Raw genomic sequence first — 25720 nt, forward strand, 5'->3', positions numbered from 1 at the left:
TGGAAGCCACACTTCAGGCTATATATCCAAAGGGGAGCATCAGCCTTCTTAATCTCTGCATCACCCTGCTAGCTCATGTTCAGCCTGCTGTGGACAAGTACCCCGAGATCCCTTTCACAAGTGCTGCTCTCCAGCCGCCACCCCCCCGCCCATCCTGTACCTGTGACACCTATTCCTGTGTCCCAAGTGCAAGACCTTGCACTTATCCACATTTTCATGGCCTTTCACCCAGTTTAGAGTGATACTTTTGGAGTTCCTTACAATGCCTTTTGGTATTAATCACCATAAAACATTTGGTGTCATCATGCAACTTTAACATTTCACTGCTCGTTCCTAATTCCAGATCATTTATGAATAAAATGAAGGACAATGATTGTTCAATATACCTTCCAATCCCCAAGAAAGGAGGTGTAAAAGAGTGCAAGAACTACAGGACTGTTAAATTAATTTTCCATGCAGGCCAAGTGATACTTAAGGTGTTGCAATAAAGAATGTTTACCTATTTGGTGTGAGAAATGTCTGATGTTCAAGCTGGATTCTGTAAATGAAGAGGAACTTGAGATCATATGCCAAATGTACACTGGTGCCAAAGAATTTCAGATGATCGTTCTGTGCTTTATAGCACAGCAAAGCCATTGAGTCTCGATCGCAAGGTGCCGGGGACACTCTCGAAAGAAGGCGCAAAAGCAGGACTGCAGTCAATTATTAAGAAGACTGAAAACATGACTGCAGAACAACCTCCTCTCTTGGATGCACATCTTAATGTGATGAGGGGTTTGAAGTGTCAGAAGCAACGCTGTCAGTGGCCAGGCTCTCTCATCAGGCTGGTCTCCTAGCAGACTCACCCTGGTCAGAGCTGAGACAGCAGACGGAGATGCATCCTCTTGTCTTCAGAAACAGCAGTACATCAGGAGAAGAGAGTGAGTATCTCTAAAGATGATGGAGAAGCTCCTGACGGACAGCTACTGGGCAGTAGTGGTAGTTGAAGGTGACACCGGTGGAGGATCTTTCAGAGACAGTGGCAGTGATACTCAAGCTCTGTCTTGTTAGTACTGTGCTGAAGAAGGCAATGGTGGAGCCCTTCTGAATGTCTTACCTTGAAAACCCTGTGGTGAAACAATCCAAAATGAAACAAGAGGTAGTGTCAGAATATAAGACCTCCCTGGTCAGAAGGCACTCAACCAGCTGCAAAGAGCAAAGGGCAATTTCAAATTGCACTGTGGCTAATGATGCAACTTGATCAAAACTGAAAGGAAGTCTTACTGCTGACAGAGGCGAAAGGACAGTCTGTAGCATCCCTGTGCCATATCCTATACAATTCAGAAAGGTCAGCTTATCTTCAGTGACAGATCTGAGGAGGTCCAGGAGACTGCGGTGGAATGGGAATGGGCTGAGGGAGATTCTTTCCCTGAACTGAGCAATCTTCCATTCACAGAAGGCTGTTGAGGTGCAAGTAACTGTATTTTATGTTGGTGGTTACTGGCTATGCCTTTGGTTTTAGTTGTCATCATTCTAGTTGTGATCATTCATTAAAAACTTATTTTCAAAGCATTAAATTGTAAGTTATAGTGTACTTTAAATAAAACCTTGGGGAATTTCCTTGGCCAATTGATTTAGGGTTGAAAAGCATGATAAAATGAGGAGGGCTTGTTTTAATTTTAGCAGCAATTGGAGAACTCCCCAGAATTGAAGTGGCAATTTAAAACTATAGATTTTTCTTTGAATTTTACTGTAAGAGTTTGGTTAAAGTGGAAAAGCTGTCATCACGCCTCCATGGAATCAAATTGAAATGTATTGTGAGCAAACTCGCTCACACACATTGTATGTGTATGTATGAGAAGTAGTCAAAGATTGAATTTTCAGAGCTCTTGTTTGAGAGTTCATGGCACACAGTCCAAAGATAGAAGCACTGTTGTGTCTTTCTGTGCTTTGAATCTTCATCCTACCATATGCTGAGAGATATCCCTGTAGTGATCTAGAGAAGGAACAAAACAAAGCCAGAGGGGCTGAGCTTCTGTATTGGGTCAGCTTCTGTTGAATGCTTTTGGATACTTGGGATGGATGGAACGAGGGCACTCCTGAGAATGGGATTAGCCTTGGCTCCTTCATGAAGATTGCTGACATTCAGTACCTTGTGTACACTCCTCATAGAGTCTTTGCCTTAGCTACTGACCTTCCACACTAGGATTGCTTTCATACGTCATTTGCTTCTTTATTGCAGTCTCCCTAAAGGGAGACCTGCTGTCATGTTTTGATCAAGAAGGATAAGTCTTAATTAAACTTGGTATTTTTGTGCTTTCAAAACATAATCATCAACTTTTCTCTGATCTTGGTATAAATTCCCAGAAATGCTGGCTTGTTCATTGTATTTGCATGTGTCTGCTTTGTACAAAGGGTCCAATCTGACTTTCCTCTTGCTGGAATAGCATATTGTTAGCAACAGTTTTTTGTCAGGTTGTCTGAACCCAGTTGTTCTGATTTACCACTGTGAGTCTCTTCTGGGGTTTCTCCCTACCACAATGGCTTGTTTTGCAGTCCAAACTTAGACAACACAATCCATCATGGGGAAAGCCACAGAACTGCTGCAAGCCAGAGTCTGGCTGGCAGTTGCCCTGGTTTGGGGGCAGTCCTTCAGCGTCCTGCCCCAGAAATCTTGGGGTCATGGACTGCCCAGCTGTGGCACAACCCGTGAATTATCTGGGTGGTGCTGTCCCCACCAGTGGCATCCCCCCAGTTCGTGCTGGTGAGGTGTCCCCTGGGACAGGAGGCAGGGTGCCTGAGCAGCTCTCCATCCTTCCCATTGCCATTCAGGCTTAAGCTGTGCTGCATAGCAATGACTCTGGCAGTTGTGATGAGCCCAAATCCATGGCAGTCAAAGAGAGGCGGATCGCTCCTTCCTTGGAACACCACTAGGGGGAAGGAGAGGCAGAGGGGCCCTGGTAGGGTGGGCCCCATCCCATCACATGTTTGGTTCATTGCGGCTGTTTGGCACTCGAGGGCAACCTGATGGGATGATGCTGTTACACGTGAACCTGCCTGTTACCTAAGCTCATACATGTTGCTAGGTGCTCGGGGGCTGGGACACCTGCAGGGGACAACTTGGGAGAACCAGTTCTACCTTGCTTTGGCAGAAGATCAGAGTTCAATGGCAAAGGATCAGAGGATGGGTGAAGCATCCTGTTATCCTTCAATCATTCCCTGCAAATGCTTCTCCACAGATGTCAGACCTCCACACTTCAAGCAAATATTTGAATATAATTCTAACATTTGGTGGTAACTCTATTATGGCCAAGGCTAGCTGTGACTTGGGGATGTGAGTACTGCCAAAAGCCATCCAGTTTTACAGTGTACTATCAAGTGGAATGCCCCTCTTCATGTTAGAGTACTAAAACGCTGTCGCTTATATGCACAGTTATTGTGATTGTTAGTGAAGGCTGCTGTATGGTCTGGCCCCATGCATTTGTATGACTCAAGGCAGGGGTGGAATTTTAAAGTGAAATTATTGGCATTTTGTGCCAAAAGAATTCAACTGTGATTCATTTTTGTCCTCAAGAGCGATTTATGAAAGTTTTGGCAACGACTTTCCCCTTCCTTCATTGTTGTTTCTGTGCCTCCCTGCTCTTCTTTGTTCAACATCTTTTCCTCCTGATGTTGGCATCTTGTTTGTATTACCATTTTCCAAACACTGGCATGGTAAACACTGGGATATAACAGCAGGATTTCATTAGTTTATAACTGTTATATCACATCTTCCTCGAGGCATCTCTAATTCTAAATAAAAGCAGTCACCGATTTAGAAAATTGGCTGGGCATTGATGATAACAACTAGGTAATGCTTGGGAATAAGGATTTTTCATTGGTCTTTTCTTCAAGCAGGGCTGAAATATGGCCAACTATTTAAATCTATTATCACTAGACTGAGAACTAATTACACATGAGCAAGATTGTTGCACAGCAAGAAACTTGGAACTTTGTTATCATATGTAACAGAGATTAAAGGATCGGACATCATCTTATCCTATGTTATTTCCAAGAAAAAATATTTCATACCATTTCAAGTTGCAACAGAAGAGTTGATCCGGTAGAGGCTGATGCAGGGACAGCCCTCCCAGTGGGCAGAGTGAGGCAGTTGACTCGGGTGGCAGATTCTGGGAGGCAGCAGCCAGGCATCGGAGGGGAGGGCCGTGGGCTGCATGGCTGGCCCTCCCCTCTTAAGCCAGCCTGCTGCCCCCGGGTGATGGGATGCATGCTATTCTATTGGAAGTGCCAAATGAAGACTCAACGGCCGATCCAGCCAGCTTTTGTGAACTGAGGGGAGGAGACACTCTCTTGCCCTTTGCTGAAGTCAGTAGCATCTCTTGATCCACGCCTGGATGCTTCCATCAATCTACCATTGCTTCAATTTCCAAGGCAGTAACTATTGGAGAGGTATCAGCAGTCAAAATTACTTCAATGTGGTGCCCTCTCTTTTTGAAAAGCATGTTATAGTGATACCAATGCATCATTTGAGAAACTTGAGCCTACCAGCCTGAGGCTGGGTTATCAGAATACAAGCAAGCACAAACGATGTCTGGCACAGGGGGTCAGATGTGCTGTTTCCACATGTGGGTCCTTCACAAGACATGTGTACATCTGATAAAGCTAGACTGGTCTTTCCTCCTGTGTCATGGCTGATGGGACCAGCTCAGGGTGTGCATTCTGACTGCTTTTCCCATTGTGAGGTGATCAGCATATTACAAATGATGTAATTATCAAGGAAGGCACTTGCTCTGTTTGAGGTGTTTGAACAGACAAGAGGCTTCTGCAGCTGCTGTTGGGGAGCTGGATGTCTTTGTTTATCATCTAAACATGCATAGAATTATGTCCTTAAAAAAATCATTCTAAGTGTGCAGTCCTTTGGCTGCTAGACAGAGTATAGGTGGCCATCAAAAAGTTTGGAGTCCCAGTTTCAGCCATAGAAACAAATGTATTCTGAGGTTGGAGCCGGGACTCTGAACTTGTGGTACCTCAGTCTGTTCTCCTCTTGAGCAGGCAAAAAAGCCAATTCAACTCTCTAGGTCTTTTTCAGGGCAGGAGAAGCACAGACATGATCTTTCTCTCCACATTCTGTAATTTTGCCTGTAATTCTTCCCATTAGCTTCTGCTGTAATTATAGGATTTGGACAACCAAGCTTTGCTTCCCGCAGTACAAGAATCAATTTACTAGAATATTTTCTGTATTGCAAAATGACTGATACATGTACAGTTTGCAAACCAAACTTATTTCATTTTTTAAATGTTTGGCAAAAAGATTTTGAACAGTAAGGCTTTTACTACTACTAATATGCTGAAAGAAAACAGAAAGAATCATGATTCTTTTCAAAATTATGATCAGCTTTGTTTTTCTTCTTTATTGTTACACTTGGTTGTTAGCTCCTATATTGATTCAACAAACTAAACCACACTGAGGGGATTAAGCCAGTATGTTTTACTGAAACAAAGTTTATGCAAAAAACAAAACAACCCCTGCAAACTTTCAGAAGTAGCTTTTTGCTTTTCCATCATCAATTTATTCCAGTAAAATCTATCACATAGTTTATTCTGTGTGAATCTATGGAAACTTGGTGTATAGAGAAACCTTTTCCTCTGGCCAGGTGCCTCTGGCGGAGATAGAGTGTTTCAGGTGGAATTCCATCGGATCAAATATGACATTCCAGAAGGTGTATCTAGTCGTGCCTTGTACTAAATAAATGACAGAATTGGTGTGGGAACTAACATAGAAGGACAAAGGGTACATTCTGAGTGCTCTCTAGATAATATAAAATATGAAACCTATGGAATGGCCAAGTACTATTAACAGATCCAATAATTTCAGTTAAATTGCTGGCTAAATAACACTGCTTTAGCTGTCCTTGGATGCATTTATTTGAAATGCTGGTTGGATTTCATGTGGCTTAGCTGGGGAAGAACTATGCATGATACCACTGTCAGTGGTGGAAAGGTCAGCTGGAAATATCATCCTTTTAGTTCAGATGCTAATGCACCAGAATATCAAAAGCTAATAAGGGATACATGGAGGAGATACATTCCTTCTAATAGAAATTCAGCTCATCTATTGTATCTGCACATATCATTAGTCGCGCCAAAGAATTTGATAATAATGAAGAGAGGGTTTTTATTCGAAAACAATAATGATGCGAAGCACTTGGACCACAGTGAAGGCAAAGACAGAGATTATTAACTCAGAAAAAGGAATGATTTTGACAGGTTTTTCAAAAAGAGAGAGGGTGACTGCATGATGCCACATGCAAGGAGGAAGCCTGGCTGCATGGATCAATGCAGCAATGCTGGGTCAGTTGCACCATTCTGTCCAAATGGCCCATTCATGTATCAGTTTTATCCAGCATATGGCTGTAAGAGGAGCCTTGCTGCATCAGGCCGAAAGGCTATCCAGCACTCTGTTCTCAGTATGGTTAGCATGTTGCCAGTGGGATGTGAATGCAGCAACATCCTCCCATTCATGGTCCCCAGCAACTAGTATTCAAAGGCACATTGTCTCTGATCTTGCAGGTAATGTATCACAGTTGTGCCTGGTAGCCATTGATAGCTTTATCCTTCATGAATTTCTCTAACTCACCCATAAAGCTTGGGAGTGCTCCTCGACCCTGAGCTGTGGCGAGGAGCGCCTTCCTTCAGCTTCGGCTGATCCATCAGCTGCGTCCCTTCCTGGAGAACGACTGCCTGGTGACAGTGACACACGCACTGGTAACTTCCCGATTAGATTTCTGCAACACGCTCTACGTGGGGCTACCCTTGAAGACGGTCCGGATACTTCGGTTGGTGCAGAATAGAGCTGCCAGGGTGCTGATGGAGACTGGGAATTGTTCTCATATAACCCCAGTTCTCCGTCAGCTCCACTGGCTCCTGATTGAAGTCTGGGCCCAATTCAAGGTGTTGGTTATGACCTATAAAACCCTTGACGGCTTGGGTCCTGGGAATCTAAAGGAACGCTTGCGTTCATATATGCCCTCCCGCCCCTTGAGATCATCAAGAGATGCCCTTCTCCGGGAACCCTCTGTGAATATTAGGAGGGTGAGTACCTGGAAGAGGGCCTTCTCTGCGGTGGTGCCCCACCTATGGAATGCGCTCCCCAGAGAGGTCCACCTGGCGCTGTCGTTATTTGTTTTTTGGCACCAGGCTAAGACCTTTTTATTTAAAACTTATTTTAAGTGTTAATTTATTGGCTATTTGTAGGATTTAAAAAAATTTTAAGCCGAGATGCACCGGGTTTTAATATTTTTATTGTATAACTTTGTTTTTGTTGTAAGCCGCCCCGAGGCTTTGTTGCGATGAGGACGGCATAAAAATGTTTTAAATAAATAAATAAAGCTATCCATGTTGAAAGCCATGACACCAGAGGTGGTGGGCTCTCCCACACTAGAGACATTGAAAAAGAAACTGGACGGCCATCTGAGTGGGATGGTGTAACGTGGTGTCCTACAACAGCAGGGGGTTGGGCCCGATGGCCTTCATGGCCCCTTCCAACTCTGCTATTCTATGATTTACGGTCCCAACACACTGCATGAAACAAAACCAACTATTTATTTTTTTCTATTCAAGCTGAGATTGTTTTTGTAAGAATGGCCTTCATTATCCCTTCCAACTCTACTATTCTATGATCTTACTTATTTTTATGCATTTCAGAATTTCTATAACTGCTCTTCATTTAAAAAAAAATCCCAGTGTGATTTACAATATAAAATCATGATAAAATACAATAAAATCAATGCCGCTAACAAAAAATCTCATTCAAAGAAGCAGCAGCACCCAGAGTAGATAGGGTTACCAGTAAAACTATTCCAAGCTGCAGAGGCTAAACTGGTCCAAATCCTAACAAGACTGTAACAACAAATGTGGCAAACAAAACCAACAAATGTGGCAAACAAAACAAATGTGGCCCACAGACTGTAATGTTCAATATGCATTCCAGTCCCCAAGAAAGGAGATGCTAAGGGACTCAGCAGCTACAGGACCATTGCATTAATTTTCCTTTCAGTGTTGCAACAAGGAATTTTACTGTATATGAAGAAAGAAAACCCAGATATTCTAGTTAGGTTTGAAAAAGAAATAAGTCAAGATCATATTGCAAATACGCATTTGCTACTGGAATGCCCTGAAGAATTTCAGAAGATCACTTTATACTTTATATTCTACAGCAATAGCTTTGACGGAGTGGATTGAGAGAAGCTATGGGTGGTTCTGAACAAAATGGGTGTCTTAGCAGTTAATTGTCCTGATGCCTAACTTATATTATGGACATGATGCTACTGTTAGGGGAGAATATGGAGAAACAGAATGGTTTCCTGTAGGCAAAGGCATAAGACAAGGGTGTATTTGATCTCGGGACACAGAACATATCAAAAGGAAAGCTGGATTGGGATCAGAAAAAGGAATGGCAATTATTGATCCATCAGTAATTTAAGATATGTAGATGATACCCTACTATTGGCAGAAATTAGCAATATCTTGAAACCACGCCTGATAAAATTAGAAACAAGAATGTGCAAAAGCAGGACTGTAGCTGCATAGTAAGAAAATAAAGATCATGATTACTGAATAACTATACAATCTTAATGTTAACAATGAAGAAATTGAAATTGCAAAAGATTTTGTATACTTTGGTTCAATCATCAATTCAAAAGGGAGCTGCAGTCGAGAAATCAGAAGAAGACTGAGATGTAGGCAGAAGAAGAAGAGGAGGAAGACCAAATATGAGATGGATGGATTCCATATGGGAGCCAGAGCACTGAGTTTACACAAGCTGAGCAGGGCTGTCAAGGACAGGACATTTTGAAGGCCAAACATCCATTTGACTCAATTTGATTGCGTGTAACAACATAAGAAAAGGTGAGAGTCCTAGAAGTCAGCAAAATGCCTGGGAAAGCAAACTTTTTTTGCCAGCATGAAGAGTCAGACTGATCTTATTTGGAAGATATTTATTAATTTATTTAAAACATTTGTATGCTGCCCAATTCTGCTACAGCACCTCTGGGAGGCTCACAGTCACAAGGCTGATTGATTTATTTATTAAAAGCTTTTGTATGCCATCCAATTATACAAAAACCTCAGGATGGCTTATGATATCCTTTTGGCTCTGGCCTCTTGGCAGAGCAGCAGAGGCACAGGCTGGGGGAGAGTGCTGAGTGGCCAGGGGACTGGCGAAGGCAAGGTAGGGGCTGGGCAGGGGAGCAGAGGGCCAGGAGCAGCAGAGAGGAAGGCGGTGGGGCCAGAGAGGCCAGAGGGGCCAGGAGGAAGCGGGCAGGCGGGGCCACCGGCCTGAGGGACTGATAAGGCCACGCTCAGCCACTGCCAGCCTTATTGGCTCTGGCCTCTTGGCGTCGTCCCTCGTCTGCGTCCCTTAGCTGTGGCCCGGGCTGTCCGGGGACTCCCTTCCCTGGGACACAGAGGTTTGTTTGTTTGTTTTATTGCTTTGTTTTTCTTTGTTTTGTTTCGTTTTGTTTTTTTGGTGCTGTGCTTTGCTTTGTTTTTCCTACAATTTAAATTTTATTTTATCCTTGTGTGTGTGTGGGTTTTTGTCTGGGAGAACTGGGCGAATGAGGGGTACTGCAGACAGACAAGGCAGGGGACCAAGGTAGGGTCTCGGAAGGGATCCCGATGGCAGACCAGGAGATGGCCTTGGCGGGAGGCACGGGTGTTGCTGTCTGCTGCAAGAGCTGTGACATGTTCGCCCTTCTCCCCCAGGAGAGGCAGGGTTACACTTGCCCTCGGTGCAAGATGGTGACCCTGCTAGAAGAGGAGGTGAGGTGTCTGAGGGCCGAGAGAGCTCTCCAGGCCCCCCCGGAGCAGCCCCCCTCTGGACAGAGGGTTGAGGGAGAGGCCACGGGAGGAGCAGCTGTGGAGACATGGAGGCATGTCACCCATAGGAGGGGGAGGCCAGCAGGGCACCAATCTGGAGCTGGGAAACAGGATCTCTCCACTTGGGGAGGCTGGGGCTGATGAGGCCTTGGGGGACCAGCAGGACCCCCAGCCTGGGACGTCAGGCAGCAAGGGGGCTGCTGCAGGAGAGGCGAGGGCCAGGGCATGGTCACCCACCACAACCGGGAAGATAGGGCGGCGGGTGATTGTTGTTGGGGACTCCCTGCTGAGGGGCACTGAGGCGGCAGTGTGCCGCCCCAACCTGGAGACAAGGAGGTTTGCTGCCTGCCAGGCGCACGCATCCGGCATGTGAAGGACAGAGTGGAGCGTCTTGTTCGCTCCGAGGATCACCAGCCGCTCCTGGTGAATCATGTGGGCACAAACGACATGGCCAGGCAGGGTGTGGTTGGGACCACCAGGGACTTTGAGGCCTTGGGGAAGAAACTCAGGGAGCTGAAGCCCAAGTGGCCTTCTTGTCAATCTTACCTGTCTGGGGATTTGGGCCAGGAACGGACAGGAGGGCCTCCGAGGTGAACGACTGGCTTAGGGTGTGCTGCCAGAAGGAACTCTTCAGGTTCCTCGACCACGGCACTCGATTTCTTGCCAATGGACTTCTGGCAAGGGATGGGTTACACCTCACGAGGATGGGGAAAAGGTCCTTTGGAGATGCTCTAGCGAGCTTTGTCCGGAAGACTTTAAACTGAGCCGGGGGGGGGGTGGATTCAGGCCCCCCAGAAACATGTCTGCACTGGACAATTGTGGGGGGAGGATCAGGGCTCTGGGAGCAGGGTTTTAGAGATACTGAAGGGACTGACAGGACTCCTAAAGAGAGGGGCCAGGTATCAGGGAGGATGGGAGGAAGGAGTAGGCTGGGAACTCCAAGGAAAGGAAGTGGTGGGAAGGAGTTGAGGTGCATGTACACCAATGCTAGGAGCATGGGTAATAAGCAGGAAGAGCTTGAAGCTTTCCCGGGAATAAGAGGGTGTGACCTGGTGGGGATCACAGAAATTTGGTGGGATAAAAGGCAAGTCTGGAATGTGAACATAGAGGGGTATCACCTTTTTAGAAAGGACAGGAAAGGAAAGGGGTGGGGGCGTGGCTTTATACGTCAGGGAAGGGATAGGATGCAGTGAGATAGAATGCAGCACATTCGGTAGAGGATTCAGTAGAGGCAGTCTGGGTGAAACTTAGGGGTTTTCACAGGGAGAGGGACTTGACAGTGGGGGTATGTTATTGCCCTCCAGGTCAACTTGAGACCCTGGACCAGATGTCCTGACAGACAAGATATCTCACGGGAGAGACACAGTAATTATGGGAGATTTCAATCTCCTGGATATTAGTTGGGAGACCCACTCAGCAGTGACAGCCAGGTCACGTCGCTTTCTAGAAGCTATGGAGGGAGGGTTTTTCACACAGAGGGTGCGAGAGGCGACGAGGGGGGAAAACATTCTTGACCTGGTCTTGACCAATAGGGAGGAGCTGTTAGATGGAGTACAGATTAGGGGAGCTCTGGATGCGAGTGATCACTCCATCCTTTGCTTTGAGATCAGGGGAATAGGGACGTACAGCAGGTCAAGCACTCGAAGAGGGCCAACTTTGGCCAACTGAAGGCCAGACTGGGGAAAGTGTCCTGGGATAGGTTACTGGAAGGCAAGCGAGTTGAGGAGGGGTGGATAGCACTCAAAAGGGAGGTTTTGGAGGTGCAAGCCTTGACGATACCTCTAGTCAGTAAGGCGGAGGAGAGAGCTGCCATGGATGCGAAAGGAGGTGGTTAGAGGGATTAGACGGAAAAGGAACCTCCGTAGGAAATGGGTACTGGGGCAAATAGACAAAAGGGTACACCGGGAGGAGGAGGCCCATTGCAGAAGGATTCTTCACAAGGCTAAGGCTGATTACGAGCTGAGACTTGCCAAGAATATCAAGAGCAACAAAAAGGGCTTCTTTCAGCATGTAAAGAGGAAAAGGAAGGGGAGACAAGTGGTGGGACCACTAAACAAGGAGGAAGGAGATCCAGTGACTGAAACGAGGGAACAGGCACAGATGCTAAATGACTATTTTGCCTCTGTGTTCTCCCCAAAGCAGGATGGGGGAGATTTGCCTAGGAGATTAGAGGAGGTCAGGGACTTAGGGGCACAGATTAGAGTCACCCCCCCTTGAAGTCGAGGGGCTCCTCGGGGCATTGGACATTACAAAGGCGCCAGGCCCTGACGGGTTACACCCAAGAGTACTTAGAGAGTTGACAGGGGTTCTCTCATGCCCACTCGCCTCCATTTTTGAGGCCTCATGGGGAACGGGTGAAGTTCCAGAGGACTGAAGGGTGGCATCAGTGGTTCCAATTTTCAAAAAGGGTAGTAGAAGGGACATGGGGAATTACAGATCAGTTAGCCTTACATCCATTGTAGGAAAAACAAGGCTCATAATAGAGATCTAGTGATGCTAGATAGGGAAGGGATGCTGACAGCCACACAACATGGCTTCCGCAAAAACAGGTCCTGCCAGACAAACCTTGTGGAATTCTATGACAAGGTTTCAAGATGGCTAGATGGAGGGGATGCAGTGGATGTGGTTTACCTGGATTTCAGCAAGGCCTTTGACAAAGTGCCCCATGATATCCTGGTGGAGAAACTGAGGAGTTTTGGAATACACCAAAGCACTGTCTGGTGGATTAGGGCATGGTTGACTGACTGAAAGCAGAGGGTAACCATTAGTGGGGAATCATTGGAATGGTGGCCAGTGACAAGTGGGGGCCCCAGGGCTCTGTCCTGGGGCTGATCTGGTTTAATCTTTTCATAAATGATATGGAAGAAGGGGTGAACAGTCTGCTGATCAAATTCGCAGATGATACTAAAACTGGAGCAGTGGCCATAACTGAGGAGCAGGTACTCCAGATCCAAAAGGGTCTGGACAGACTATGGAAGTGGGCAGGAGACAACAGGATGGTGTTCAATGTGAATAAGAGCAAGGCCTTGCACTTGGGGCATAGGAATAGCTGTCATAAGTATAGGTTAGGGGACAAGTGGCTGGAGAGCAGCACTTGTGAAAGGGATCTCGGGGTGCTGGTTGACTGCAGGCTAAACATGAGTCAGCAGTGTGAAGCAGTGGTCAAGAGGGCGAATGCCACCCTTGGTTGCATAGCCAGAATTGTGGCTTCCAGATCGAGAGAGGTACTACTACCACTGTACACAACACGACTCTGGTGTGCCTACAACTGGATTATTGTGCTCAGTTTGGCCCCGTCATTACAGTAAGGATATAGCCAGGTTAGAGTCAGTGCAGTGTAGGGTCAAAATGTTGGTGGCTGGTTTGCAGGGGATGCCGTATGAGGCGAGACTGAGAGAACTGGGTCTCTTCAGCCTGGAGAAGAGGAGACTCAGGATATGTTGGCAACATGCAGGTATGTAAGGGGATGTCACACGGAGATGGGTAAACACCTGTTTACCCCTGCAGAGGAAGGCAGGACACGCTCCAACAAAGCAAAGCTCTGGGAACGAAGGTTCCATTTAGATGCCAGGAAGCACTTCCTGACAGTCAGGACCCCGAGGGTATGGAATGGGCTTCCACGGGACGTGGTTGAGGCCGTATCGGTGAGGATGTTTAAAGATAGGCTGGGCATGCACATGGTGGGCATGTCGTGAGCGGAGCTGGCTGGACCCGGGGGTCAGACTAGATGGCCCAGAAGATCCCTTCTGACTCGCTCTATTTCTATGTTTCTATGATATTTGAAAGAAGAATTAAAACAACAAGTTCTAAGAAATACATTGAAACAGAATAATATATAAAACAAAACAGTAAATCACAAACAAAACAAGAGCGACTGACATTAAACGTTGTTGATTTTAAAATACTGTTTAAATAAAAAGGTTTTGGCCTGGCGCCAGGCATACCTCTCTGGGAAGTACATTCCAGAGTCTGGGTGCCATGGCAGAGAAGGCCCTACTCTAAGTTGATGACCTTTTTACCTCTCTTAGAGAGGGTTCCCAGAGCAGGGCTTCTCCCGCAAATCTTAAGGGGCATGAGGGTATAAAACACAATAAAAACCAACGACAACATACTAAAATACAAAAGAATGCAGACAAAAATACCAAATAGAGGATTCCCTTGGTGGGCACCGCAGCTGAGCAAGTTCATCAGCTTACCAGGCCCAGATGAAACACATTTGCCATTCAGTGCTTGTTCATCCAACTTGAAGCTTTTTCCTGTTGGCTTTTCTTCTAACCAACCTAAATTATTGGGAGGTATTTGCAGACATTGCTACTTCAATATTCTCCCATAATTTCAGAACTTTTATGAACAAATTAAAAAACACAGTCACAATACAGATTCCTATTCTTAAGTCTCATGATAGAACTGTCAATTTTTCCCTACTCTCTGCTTTCTCTTCTGTAAACAGCTACTGCTCTATTAGAGGACATGCACGTATTACCTACTATTACTTAATGACCACTGTGTTACTGATGTTCCGTGACATTTTAGTTTATTCCTTTTATTAAATGTTTATTCCACTTTCCTCCCAGGAGCTCAATATCAAGATCATGGCTCTCTTTTCCTATTTTATCCTCACTGCAACCCTAAGAGGTAAGTTAGGCCAAGTTCACCTGTGCTCTCCTGGGATCTGAACCTGGCTTACTAGCCCCATGGTCAACCCACTCTTGTGGGCTTCTCGCTGACTTAAGCGGTGCAGGATCTGATCAGCAGAGCCTTCGTAACAAGCTCAAAGTAGCACACCGGGCAAATGAATGTATCGGATGATACATTTTATCCACTGAATAGGGTGAGTATTGTCGGTTGTCTAGCATGACTCTTTACAATGGCTTATAAGAGCTGTTTTCATTCTTTCCGAAGATAAGCAGTGGAAGGTCAATGGCCTATTTGGCTCACCAGCCTGTGAACTGACAGGACAAATAAATGTTTTGGAGAAGGTTCACAAGCAGGGCATGATATACTTTGTGATCTGGGGGTTTTTTTTGCGGGGGGGCTATGAAATTTATTTCAAAGCTGCGTACCTTCCACAGATGATGAGAATGTCACTGATATTTATTCATTTATGAAGTCTTGGGGAAATCACATAGTTAATCAGCAAAACAGATATTTTGAAAAACAAATGGTAAGCTTTGAACTGTATGACATTCTTAATAATTTTTATTTTTTCCAGCTTGAACTGATAGGTCACCTTCTGCAGACATGAGCAAGTACTTGGGTCTGAGGCTAGGGCAAGAGTCTAAACCCAGCAGATAAATCATGAGGAGGGTGGCTTAAAGTGAGGCATACAAACGAGGGGTATTACAAGAGAATTACAATTACTTCTACAATTACAAGAGAAAATGCTCTAAGCAGGAACTATTTAATCAGGACTGCAGCCAACTGGCAGTCAGACGCTACTCACCTGAATGTTTAGGCAGGATAGTAATACACTTAGAAAAGTTCAGGAAATACCATTTTCTATGCATTGGGCGACAGTACATCCTATTGTGCTTTTTAGGTTTAAGCAAGCACTTGTATATGCTTCCAGTAGGAGAGCTCCTAGAACTATCAAGAAAAGTATTGCAACAACAAAGTAGCTTTTATTCTCAACAGATGCAACCCCAACCCACTCCCCTGGGGGGCAGGCCTGGGACCAGGATCTCTCCTTTTCACCTGCCAAGAGGAGTAGTTTCTCTGATATGGTGCTCCGCATGGCCGAGGGCTTAAACTTCCAAACCTGCCAGCCCCCTGAGCCTGAGGCAGACCCGTGCTATGATGCATTTGCCTCTGGGGACAACACCGCAGTGTCCATCCGGGTCATGCCTGCCCTGCTGCGCACAGCACAGCAGTCCTGGAAGGCCCCGTCTGGCCCTTTGGCCACCTCACGCAGGGCTGAATCCAGGTTTAAAGTTATGGTCAAGCCCTTCCCCTGCCTACTCCGCCACCCTAGGCCCAACTCGGTCATTGTGGAGGCCATGCAGGGTACTCCGCAAAGGGACCAGCCCACCCCAGTGGACAGAGAGGGGCACTGCTTGGATGCGATGTCCAAAAAGATCTAAGCTGCATTTGGATTCAGAATATCCAACTATGAGGCCACTATGGCCAGATACCAACTTTTCCTATGGGAAAAGCTGGGAGCTACTGTGGGCCAGCTCCCTGAGCACCTGCGTGAGCCCGTCCGCCTCATGCACACCGAGGCTGAGGACCTTTCCAGGTTCCAGCTGGAGGCAGCTCAATAGCACGTCGACTGCGACAGCAAGGCCATGATGGGGGCAGTGGCTATACGCCACCGTGCCTGGTTGCGTTCATCCTCTCTCCCCGCTGAAACCCAAGCCTGCTTTGAAGACCTGCCCTTCGACGGCGAAGGCCTCTTCAATACTAAAACTGACGAGAGTATGAACTCTCTATACAAAGCGCGCACCACTGGAAAGTGCGTGGGCTTCAGCCAGGGCCCGACACTGAGGAGTTGGCAGGGAATGCAGCCAGTCCCCAGATGCCATTCTGGTCTGGACCGCCCATGCGCTCCAGAGCGCCACCTGCTAACAAAAGGCGGGACTTCCAACCCCACCAGAGGCCCCAGCAGAAGCGCCAGGACAACAGGCGCAGGATATGATGCCCTAGCCCAGGCAGCCCCTCCACCACCTCATCCGCTACTCCACCTCCTACCATCCGCTTCACAGACCACCTGATGCGTTTCCTTCCCGCATGGGAGGGCATCACCTCAGATTCCTGGGTACCATCATCAGGTCGGGGTACAGAATAGAATTCAACTCCCTCCCGCCCCTCAGCCACATCAGGACCACGACCCCATCGCCTGCCCTATGGGCGGAAGTACAAGGCATGCTGGACAAGGGGGCAATTGAACAGGTTTCCCCCTCTGACCACAGGGGATTCTACTCTAGGTACTTCACAGTACCCAAGAGGGGTGGGACTCTGAGGCCCATACTGGACCTAAGGAGGGTGAACAAATTCATCACCCCTAAGAAGTTCAGGATGGTCACACGGCAGGGCATTCCCCCTCTCCTTAACCAAGGAGACTGGTTTGCCTCCATAGACCTCAAGGACACTTACTTTCATATTGCGATCCACCCTGAGTTCAGACATTTTCTGCGCTTCTGAATCGGGCAGCAGACTTTTCAGTTCTGCGTCCTGCCCTTTGGGTTACCCAGAGCCCCACGCATATTCACCAAGTGTGTGGCAGTCGCTTCTGCCCACCTCAGGCTCCAGGGGATTCAGGTTTTTCCCTACCTGGACGACTGGCTCCTCATGGCCCCCTCCAGGAAGGATCTACTGTGTGGTGTGTCCCTGACAGGCCGTCTCCTTCAGGACCTGGGGCTCCTTATAAACCATGACAAATCTGTTCTCTCCCCTACACAGTCTATACTCTTCACAGGGGCTCGCCTGGACGCCACCCTCGCCAAAGCCTTTCTTCCACAGCCAAGGGCAGAGGCCATCGCCATCCTTTATTAGGTTTTGCTATCAATACTATCATGGATTGTCTCCAAGTGCTTGGAATTGTTTTCCCTTCCATTATTTTATTAAACATCATTTTCATTTTGGGGACTAATAATTTTTTTAAATTTTTATATTAAGCACCCAGTCCATCAGATTCTGGTGCTTTACCTATTTTTAATTTACTAATAACTTCCAATATCTCTTCTTCTTCTATTTGCGTTTCCATAATTTCTTTATACTCTTCTCGAATTTTACACTTCAAATTCTTTTCTATATATTTTTGGCTTTCTTTCAAATCTATTTCATTTCCCTTATGTAATTTGTCAAAAAACCTTTGGAAAATTAAAAGTTTTTCTTTCATCTTATTACATCTTTCCCCCTTTTCGTTCTTTATTACTCCAATTAAAATTTTGCTTCTTTGACTTGTGTGGCTCTGGCCAGCATTTTGGAATTTTTATTACTATTTTCATGAAATTCCCTTTTCAAGTAAATTAGATTTCTTTGAACTTGTTCTAATTCAATATTTTGTATTTATTTTCTTTTTGCTGTTAATTCTAACAGCTAATTTTGTTTTCTCTATTTTTAATATATTCTTTAATTCTTCAATTTCTTCTTCTAGACTCATTATTTGTTGCTTTTGTTTTTTTAATCAGATGAATATTTTATTCCTAGCCCTCTTGCCACTGCTTTCATTGCATCCCATATTACACTTGTATTACTATCTTCCTTTTCATTAATTTCCCATATTTCTTTTAATTTTTTTCCCATTTTTTCTAAAATCTTTTCATTTTTAAAAATCCTTAAATCTATCTTCCATCTATTTGCCTGACTATAATCACATTTTATTTCCATTTCCATTGTTATCATTGCATGGTATTGCAATGATATTTTAATTACTTTTATCTGCTTTCGTTATCTTGGTCAATATTTCTGATGTTACAAATATATAGTCTATTCTTGTGAATTTTTTTATGTCTATTTGAACAAAATGTATAACTTTTCTGTTCCCCATTTAATTCTCTCCAAACATCTTTAAATCTGTTTTCCTTAATAAATCTACTTAAATCTGTATTCTTATATTTTATATCTGACTTTGATGGGTTAGATTTATCTTTTTCTTTATCCATAACCAAATTATAATCACCCATCATTATCACATATCCTTTTTCTAATTCTTCTGTTTCTTTATATACCTTGTCGTAAAACTCCCTTTGATTTATATTAGATGCATATATATTAGCTAACGTCACCTCTCGTCCATACATTAGACCTTGTATTATTAGACATCTCCCCAAATGGTCCTTTTTTATAACTTTTATTTTGAATTCTCATCTTTTGGCAGGAATAATTGCAACACCTCTAGCTTTTGAACTACCATATGATTTCTCGTATATATCTGCCCAGTATAGTTTTAGTTCATTTATCCCATCTTTCTTTTGATGTATTTCTTGTAAAAATATATCTGCTTTTGCTTGATATAAAGATTGTTCAGTTCTGACTCGTTTATGTTTTTCTCCCAAGCCATTTATATTCCAAGACACAATCTTCAGTGTTTTTCCCATTCTTTCAATTCATTAAATGTTCTTTTTGGTCTCCAAATGTGATAAAATAAACTCTCCAATAAGACAATAACAACCACCCAAATCAATTTAACCCTACCCCCACCATATTCCCCACCACAACTGTGTATGGAGGCACCCTTGCCCATCTGCAGGAGATTCTCTCCTCCCCACCATTTTGGGCTTCCAAGGTGAGGGGGAAGAGGAGCCTTCCCTTCATAGACCCCAGACACCCATTCCACCCTCCCCAGTCATCTATACCCATTTATTCTATACTCAAAATTCTCTTATATTTTGGTAATAATTTCAACACTAACAAATACAATATATTCTATATCTATTACATATAAATCTTATATTTTCATCCTTCTTCTAAATCTCCTCTTCTTCAGGACCTCCTCTTCTTCCTGCCTCTATGGAGAGGATGAGCCTCCTGCTGCTATGCTCAACTTCTCACTATCTCTTCTCTCCTTCTCTGTCTTCCTTCTTGAAAATGTAGATATGTCCTTTAACTTTTGCATTTGTGCTACGTATTTCTCATCCAGTATAATTCCACATGTCTTCTGGAGTATTTGACAGACTTGAGACATATCTCTTCTCCATTGCAAATTCTCATTACATAGACCAGGAAAGACTTGAATCTGATGAACTTCCAGCACAATTGATGTCATATTCCGTAATTTCTGCATCAGTTGTTCTTTTTTTGCATATGACCAAAATCTAACCACAATGTCCCTCGGTATGTTTCTTCCTGGGCTTCTTGGACCAACATTGCATCAATATCATATCTTATTAAGGAAACATCTGGAAGAATAGTTTTAGCCCAATCCAATATTGATTGGGTCAATTTATCTTCATTCTCTTTCGCATCCTCTGGATATCCTTTAAGGCGTATATTCGATCTTCATTGTCTATCTTGGATCTTGATCACACTTTTAGAGATCTGGTCTATCATAGTCATCTGTTTTTTTAACCCTTTATCCTGTTCTCTCACCTGAGCATTCACATCTGTAATTATTTGGAGATTCTCTTGATTTCGTTTAGCTAATTCTTTTATTCTTCCCTCCATATTATCTATTTTAATATCCAGCTTCTTCAAATCATTCTTCATTTCTTTCATACCATAAATTTCTGTCTTTATTTCTCTTATTTCTTGTAGAAGTATAACAGAATTTTCCAATTGTATTGATAAAGTTGTTGCTTTTTCTGGTGATTTTTCCGGTGACGTTTTCTTTTTTCCACTCATCTCTACTCTTTTTAATCACAAATCTGATGGATGAGGTTTGTGAGAAGAATCTTGTTTCGCCCTGGATCTTTGCCAAACAGTCTTCGGTTCTTGCTATTGAGATCTCAAGTTTTCTGCACTTTTATTGCACTTGGACATACAATCTACAACTGTTACTTCCAGCTAAGTGGAGAGAGAGAGAACTCTTGGATTTAATTATCTTATTTGCAGTCCACCACTGAATTACACTTTCAATCAATAAATGAATTAGCAGCTGCAATTTAATAATTAGCCAGCAGAGGGAGCTCAAGTTCAGATGCAGATCCGATTCAGATGCAATTCCATTATGTAGTTTGTTCTGTCTATAATACTTGCTTGTTTATTTGTTAGGTTTTTTTGCTTTTTTTTATTGCTTGTTATTTTCTTATAAACAACTTAGCAGAAAAGTTAGTCCTGGGATGTTAATTAGCTTTAATCTGCATTTCTTACAGCTCTGTCCGACTGTTTTCAGTATCAGCACTCTCTCAGCCTTCCAGCTGCCCAGGGGGAGAGAGAAGAGTCACTTCTTATTAAAAAAAAAAAATCCTTCGAGAAAGTAACCTTCTCTTTATCTTTGCTTCCCTAGCTGTTTTTAAGCTTATTTTAATAAGCGGCCGGAGTATTTATAACATAAATGCTGTTTCTCAATCCGTAGATGGTCAAAATACGGCTTACTCCAGGCTAGGCCCAGCAGTTCAGATCACAGAAACAACTTTTAGTCCACGTCTGTGTTTCAAATCTTCCCAGGAGATAAAGGAATTGACTTCTGTTTTATGCATTTATCCAGTGTTTCTTTATCTTAATTTGAGTATATTTTAATCATGTTTTGGTCAATGATCAGGAGAAGTGCAGATTTTAGCATCCAGAATCCATTCCGAGCTCGCTCCGCCCCCCCCATGTCTTGATTTACCAATTAATTTATGATGTAATTTTGTGTTTATTAAATGTTGTTAAGCTGCTTTAAATGCCAACTATGACTTCCAGCAAGCAAACAAAATGTGTGTGAGAAAAAGAAATCAGAAGAGAGAAATCACAGATTTCTAAAATTGATTGAATAATTATTTAGTATCCTGTTGTCAAAGAGAAACAAAACTAGGTTGTGATTCAGAGACTTTGTGCAAAAAATGCAGAGTAACTGTGAAGGAATCAGGGTCGCTTAAGAACAGAAAGCTGAAACATAAAAAGTTGGGGAAATCAGAGTATCACAGAACAGTAGAGTTGGACAAAGCCAATACAACCATCAGGTCCAACCCTCTGCTCAACGCAGGACTCCAGGTTAAAGCATCCCTGACATATGGCAATCCAGCTGCCTCTTGACTGTGTACAGTGTGGGAGAGCCCACAACTGCCTAGGTCATTTTCATATTGCTGTTAACAGTCAAGAACTTTTTCCTGATGTCCAGCCAGAATCTGGCCTCCTGAGAGGTCAGCCCATCATGTCATGTCCTTCATTCAGGGGTGACTGAGAAGAGATCCTGGCTCTCTCCTGTGAGACAACCGTTCAGGTACTTGAAGAGTGCTTTGATATCTCAGTTAAAGGAAGAGTGTCAGGCTATTGGACAGTACGTAAATACTGACTTAATACTAATACTAAGCATGCCCAGTCCCTTCAGTCTCTCTTCACAGGGCTTTGTGTTGAGTCTCCTGATCACTTTATTGTCCTCCTCTGGACACTTTCCAGTTTGTTTGTTTATTTATTTATTTTTATCCTGCTGTTTTCCTACAAAGGGCTCAAGGCAGTGTACATCATTCTCCTCCTCCATCTTATCCCCACAACAACAACCCTGTGAGGTAGGTTGGGCTGAGAGGCTGTGACTGGCCCAAAGTCCCCCAGTTGGCTCCATGGCTGAGCGGGGACTAGAACCCGGATCGCCTGAGTCCCAGTCCCATGCTCTTAACCACTACACCACACTGGCTCTCCAGTGTGAAAGTCTGCATCTTTCTTATACTTAAGAACTCAAGATGAGGCATATTCTTCTTATAGTTTCTCTAAGGAGTAGGGTGGTATATCTCTTTTATAGCATGGTTGAGGCAAACAGTTCCAATACTACAGATATACTAGATAGATCTGTTTTGAAGGTTTTTATTTTAAAATGTGGACTTTGTAGCATTGTCAGTCAGCAGTATCAATATTTCTTTGTCCATCAGGCTGCTTTCAGTTTTCTGTAACTAGTTTATATGTTTCAGCGAACTTTTAGATACTGTTGTCATAAACAAAATGTGTGGCAAAAAATGTACCAGTTGTCCAGGTTGCACTGGGCAGGTTGTAAATGGCTGAGGGCACTTGGAAGGCTTCTTGCAGTGGCCTCCAGAATGACATCTATGAAGGGAGAGCTGCATGTTCCCCAGGATGTCAGTCGTGAAGTCAATGCAGTGAAGGGTTCAGTGAACTGGAAAACTTACTTAGTATGCAGCTTATCAAGCAGGGCTTCCTGACCAGCAGCAAAAAACATTGGGAATAGTGCGTTCTTATAGTCATCCCAGTATTTACGAAACATTTTCTATTGTGAACAGAAATAGATTCCCTTGAGATTGGTGACAGAGGCCCTTCTCTGGGAACCCTCCATGAAAGATATTAGGAGGGTGAGTACCTGGAGGAGGGCTTTCTCTGCGGTGGCGCCCCACCTATGGAACGCGCTCCCCAGAGAGGTCCGCCTGGCACTGTCATTATTTGCTTTTCGGCACCAGGCAAGACCTTTTTATTTAAACGTTATTTTAATTGTTAAGGTTATTTATTGATTTTAAACTTGCCAGGCTATTTCCACTATTTTATGTATTTTTGTATTTATATGCTGTTTTTATTTATGATTGTAAGCAGCCCCGAGGCTTATGCGAAAGGGGCGGCATATAAGTTGTTTAAACAAACAAACAAACAAACAGAAGACATGTCCAAAGTATGTATGTGTACCAGCTTATCATAGCAGAGGACCATGTAAAGCCATCCAACTTGGTGGGCATGGCTACATCACGTGGGCATGATTCCTTATGCATTATGTGAAGATTCCATAACTACGTGTTACCCGGAGGAGAAATTCCATTCATCTGTTCTGAATCTCTTCTTATTCAGCTTGACTGGATAAACCCCCAGTTCTAGTATTACGAGTGAGGATTTCTGCAGATCCCAGATCCAGACTATGCACTTCCAAGTGAATGTACTTCAGCCCTATGATGCTCTTAATTTAAGAGGAGCACTCATGAAGAATCAGAGGTGCACTGAGAGCAATCCTGGGTGAGAATCCCTGGGACCATAGGATTGTTGGAGTCACCCTTCTGCCTGCAGGACAGCGTTCTAGCCCTCCCCCTGCACCTTGACAGCCAGCATGGAAGAAATTCTGTCAGCTGTGGGACAAGAGAAGAGGAGGAAAGGAGGTGTTCTTGTGGATGGGGAGTGGAGAAAGTCAGAGAAACAAGGATGCAACCACCTGACTCACCTTCAGCTTCCTTTCCTCCTCCTCTAAAGCATCCTCACCAAACTGGTTAAGAGGCCTGTCCAGCAGCATCTGAAGGGCAGGAGCAGAGAGAGAGCAGATTACTTCTGCCAGTTCTCCTGCCCCTTTACAGTGTGATCACAGGTCTCTGGTTTAAGTACTTCCAATCCCAAGGGGACAATACATAGGGCTGCCCCCTAATGACCTTCTAAAGAGATTTTTTTGGGAGTGCGGGAATTAATCACCCCAGACATGATCTCCCCTCCCCTAAAAAAAAGAAGACTTTACCAGGCTTGAGAGACGGGTTGAACAGCACTGGAAAAAGTATTTGAAAATCTGCTAATACAAATTGAGCACATTCTTCATGCAGCTGATTGCAGTGGCAGTAGAGATAAATCATGTTGGAGGAAACTTCTGGGAAAATGTTTGCTTATCGAAATTTGTTGCATGGATTGTAGAAATAATTTAATGTAGATCAAGGAGAGGCTCTCAGAAACAAAGGGGTGAGGGGAGAAATCGAGAGAAAACAGAAAGGCCTGTGGTGCGGAACCTGGAAATATGTTATTTTATTCCTGGAAAGGATGCGTGACAATATTATTGGTTAAGTATTATTAAAATGAGTTACAAGACAAGAATACATAGACCAGATTTTTTTTTCATGTTTAGGCTCTTCAACTGTATGGACTGCATAACAAACTAGATTTGCAAACAAGCTGAACTTAATGTTTTTGGTGCTCTGGATAACATTTATTTCGCACATTCTGAAAATCCATCCTCTCCACTCGAAGCACTCCACTCAAAGTAGGTGTGATCCTATCCATGGGCAGACCAGAAATGTTCTACAATACCCAGCATCCCCCAGCTAGCCATGCAGGTTGGGGCACACTGCCTACTGGAGGATCCCCCCCCCCCCCCCCCTCTAAATACGCATAGGATTGTGCCTCAAGTCTGGATCCAACCTAAAATTGTGTGAGTATCTGTAATCTATGAAACAAAATTTTGTATATACTGCAATACAAATATACCCTTAAAATATTCTTCTAAAATATTTCATATTTATGTCTACCCAAACATACACATGGATACAGAGTGCAAGGAAGAAAATTAAGAGCAAAATACACAAAACATAATACTTCTTTGTATATCTATGCTTGTGTACAGATATAATTGTATCCAGTGACGCTTGAACAAAAGTATCATTCATTCCAATTGATAAACTCTACTTATAATGATAATTAAATTATAATTACACTACATTTTTATACCACCCATAGCCAAAGCTCTTTGGGCAGTTCACATTTTAAACCACCCCTCCAGATTTTAACCAGGCCTGACCCTGCTAAGCTTCCTAAAGAGACTTGAATGTGTCACATTGTGTGGGCTTCCTTCTGTTTATGGAGCTTTCCAGATGGAATTAGTTGACTCATGGCACAGCTCTCCAGACTGATTTCCAGCTATCCTCCCAAATGAGATTTGTAAGGGGCTGTGAATAAGCATGCAAAATCTTTCAAGTGCTTGACCTGAAACTGCTGCCTCTCCCCCCCCCCCCCTTCTCTCTCTCACACATGTGAGTACACATACAAGTACCCATCTTGTTAGGCTAAGTTTTTTCCAGATTAATCATGTGCTCCACCTAGGATGACTTCTAGTACACTACAATTCACTTCATTGTACCTACTTGGGAACCTGTGCTCTCCAAGGAGCAAGAACAAAGAATAGCAAAGTGGAAGAAAAAGTGTGACAAAAGCATCATGTCTACACCATTCCTTGAAACTGCATTGCCACTGACAAATTACAGTGTCATTAACTAACAGGTCTTTACAGCTGCAAAGTATGGAAGGTACTATCAATATATGGTGATGCTGGGAAACCATGATTGGTACACACAGTGCTTTCTTTCACAGCTTCTTTCGCACCATTGCTGTCAAATGGCTAAAGAAGCAACGGGTCCCCCAAGACAATGACACAGTTTGCATTTAGCACTCCGTTTCTAAGTTAAACAATGAGGGGACTGGCATGACCATGTGAGAACAAGGGAACGTGTCACCTCCTGCCACTTTGCCATTCCTGCTTTCTTGAAAAACCTGGGAGTGTCCTGTTCTTGAGTTGTTTCATGACTTTCAAATCCAGGAACTCAGG

Source organism: Varanus komodoensis, unplaced genomic scaffold (genome assembly GCF_004798865.1).
Source record: "Varanus komodoensis strain SLA01 unplaced genomic scaffold, ASM479886v1 scaffold6_4, whole genome shotgun sequence".
NCBI classification, from domain to species: Eukaryota; Metazoa; Chordata; class Lepidosauria; order Squamata; family Varanidae; genus Varanus; species Varanus komodoensis.